This window comes from Etheostoma cragini, chromosome 10 (genome assembly GCF_013103735.1).
Source record: "Etheostoma cragini isolate CJK2018 chromosome 10, CSU_Ecrag_1.0, whole genome shotgun sequence".
NCBI classification, from domain to species: Eukaryota; Metazoa; Chordata; class Actinopteri; order Perciformes; family Percidae; genus Etheostoma; species Etheostoma cragini.
The window spans coordinates 7,756,554-7,760,284 of record NC_048416.1 but is presented as its reverse complement, the minus strand read 5'-3'; positions in this window follow the sequence as shown (position 1 = coordinate 7,760,284).

Below are 3,731 nucleotides of genomic sequence, written 5' to 3'. Positions count from 1 at the left end.
ATTTGTTTGTTCAAAGAGTTGTCTGGAGTCAGTTCTTCTAATATGGACCTATGTACACACATGGTAAAGTTAGGGTAATATATAATTAACCCAATATAGGTAAACCTTCGGGGTAGCTACCTTAAAGAACCGAACTCAAACCCCCCATTATTCCTGTCTAAAGTCAGTTTATTGCAGCTTGGGCATTTTAGGGAGTGGTGGGGTGCTACATCTAGTTTTAGTTAAGCAGAAACTCTTGTCATTAAATTAATTTTTTTTAATTGCCGTAATCTCATAAAAATTCTACCCAGAGGTTTTAACTTGCTGCTGGTTTTGATGAATTCCTTCATGACAGATCAATGTGATTCATTTGTACGGCTTGACACATTTTAACTGAACAGGGTGCAACTCTACACATAAACAAAATTGGCCGGACTGCTTAGCCAGCAAATGTGTGCCTATCAGAGCTGTCAGCTTGTATTATCTCAGCACTTTTTGATGTCAAACCATTTGTTATTTGTTGCTCAAGGGTCACTGCGTTCTGATGATAAGGTCAATATCCTGAACCCGAGGAGAGGATTAAGACGGAAGCTGGTTTATGTCTCAGCAAGTGTGAGTGTGTGTATGTTATGTTTTTTCTAGCCATTCATTACTTTCCAAGACATAAGCAGTACATGTTGATCATACTGATAGGAAGTCAAATATCCTGAACATGTAGCACAGGAAGGGAGAGAGACCTTCTTTGACTGTAAAACTACTAACTATTTTTTATCTTCACATAGAGGTTTATATGAAAAGGTGTAGAACTTGAAAGTATATACTGTAAAAGCGTTAGAGATCTATCATGGTACAAGTCCTTTATTGATTTCAGACTCATCATTTGATACTGACATACTTAATGTCATGTGTTTGATTGTTCGTATCAATTTTAAGTATTAAGGGGAAAAAGATGGTAAGCTGGCTAGAGAAATAACTTATTTCTTGTCAGTAAATGATTTGAATACCCTCCACTGCTTTAGTGCTCGTAGATTCTGTGAGGAACAGCATTTCTCCAAAAGATAATGAGCATGCTGGTGGAGATCCATGTCTACCATGTCGCCCCAAAATCTCCCATAGGTTTCCAATGGGGCAGAGATCTGGTGATTTGCAATTATTGTAGTTTCCTTTACTTTGTCCAAATTAGTTTGAGAAGTTGTGTGTACATCAACAAAACCTCAGTGGAATAGGTACTGGCTGTAAAAATGTATGAATCAATAATGTATAATAGCAATAATATCATAGATTCTGTTGGCTAATAACCAAATAACATTTCTCTAGTAGAGCTAGGGTGCTGGCTTGCTTGTGAGGTACATTCAGACCAGCACAGTTCCAAACTGAAAATATAAGATCACCCAGTGCCAACAGGCTAAACCTCAAGATATGTCTGTGATCAAGCGTTGACATTGGGCAAAAAGGAACAGCAGACCATAGTTACCTGGTTGCAACAGCAACTGGCTCCACACTAAATTAGCTGTAAAATAAACACAGTTCTTGTCAACAAAAACAGGAACCGGACGCACAAAATAGCAAGCACAATGGAAAGAAGACTGTAACCTAGTAGTGGCATAATTAACCTATGGAGCGTAGGCTTTGTTACAGGACAGATGTGTCATTCAAAAACATAGTCTCTTTAACCATATCAGATAATGCAATAAAACGAGGACACATTACGAGATTTAGACAAACCAAGAGTCCATGTTCACCAGGTTGTTTTAATCCTGATCTTTTTCCACGGTGTTCTTCGCGATAATATCCAATGCACCGGCCATCTCTGTAGCAACAGGAAGATGGGGAGCAGCCTGTCCCATGTAATCTTCAGCATCCTTAGCGGAGGTGAATGCTCTATACTGGGAGCCTTCCTTAATCTTCAGTGTTGCCGGGTAAAGCAGGAAAAAATCCAGACCCTTGACTCGCGCTGAATCCATGGTTTGATAGAAGGCTCGGCGTTGCTTGACCGTAAGGTTGCTATCATCCGGTAAGAAGCAAATCTTTCTGCCCCCCACAATGGGGGATAAGATTTACGCGCATCCTCTAGGACTGCCTGCCTGGTTGTGTAGCGGAGGATGTTGAAAATCAACATGCGATTAGTAGTGATGTTCTTCTTTGGGCTATCACTGTAAATTATGTGGTCTCAAAATCTCTTTCTGAGCATCTGCCAATTTCGTGAACCACTTAGACAGGGAACGCAAGAGATATTAATTAGCATTAGAGCCATCTAACCCATCTGCTTTTCTGTTTCTCTAGTAGTGCCACTGCAATGGCATCCGTATCACCGCGTTGGGTTTTGTTTTTGTTTGCCATTCTGCTTTTAATGACTTTAGCAAGCGCAAATTCATACACCTTAAGCCGCCATATCTGTTTAGCCAAAAACATCAATTATCGTTACTTTTTATGAGATTTAAGTTTTCATTCATAATTGTTGTAGACCTAAATCTTTGTTACATTCTCGATTAAGTTTACGTAACATTTCAGTCAACTAAAAAGTACGTCACAGATTGCACTCAGATTGCACAGATAGTCTAGCTAGGTGTCTGGATTTACCATGCCAAGACCTGAGGATCAGTTAACCATAGTCCCCTAAATCCACAGGAGCTTAAAATTCCAATACAAAGTAAGTAGAAGGGAACCGACATTGGCCAAAATACATGCATCAGGCGGAATTTCCTGCGGCACTCTCATGGCTCATGGAAGATCCACAGATCGATCTAATATATATGATTTGATGCAGATTTGTACACTTTCAGGTTTCAGCTATAAACAGATGGACTCAAAGAAGAGTAAGTGCATTACGTTCTAAATATTCACTTTAATCAACAAAAGATGAGTTGGGATGATAAAGGTAGTGCCACATCAGCAGTTATTGGAGTTATTGGAGAAACATTAACAGTGGGTCACTGCTTACTGATGAAAAGCCAAACTGTGGAGGTATTTGCAGAGTGTGTGTGTGTGTGACAGAGATGAAGAGAGCAGATGTGTGTTTGTATGCATAGTGCATAGCACATATGAATTCATTCATCAATCACAGAGTGTAGAGGGGATGGGGTTATTAATTTATTTTGGTATAATCGTCTTAGGACAGTCAAGTTTTGAATTGGTCTTGTGTTTTGGATAATATACCAGATTTCTACTTCAGCATTGTGTTTGGATATTCCATCACAAATAAAGGAAAGTCACAGTTTTTTTATATATAATGATATTCTACAAATACCATGTTATTGAACGTACAACAAACACTTCTAATAAAGATATGTTCGTTTTTGTAATAGTACATATGATACATCAGGGAGGGCCAGGGTATTTGTGCCCATACTTGTTCATGCATATGACTGTGATTGTGTGTGTGTGTCACAGCTCCCTGGTTCTGCTGCGTCATCACTGCAGCCCTCCCTGCACAGCAGAGCTCGTTTATAAGAGAAACAACTAGCCCAGATTCACCGCCTGTGTGTGTGTGTGTGTGCGTGTGTGTGTGTGCATGTTTGTCCACGCATACACTTGTGTGTCCAACCAGCCCAGATTTACAGCAGAACCCCTCTTTCATTGTGAGAGATAGAGGGAAATCAGGAAAGGAAAAGCGAGAAAGTCAAACTGGGTTCTGCAGTCTCTCTCTCTGGTCTGAACAGGCAGAACATGCATTAGATTTACTATTTGGTCATCTTTAGTTCCAAATGCAAAGCTAAAAAGTTTTTTCTGCCCTTGTGTAACAGTGGAGGACA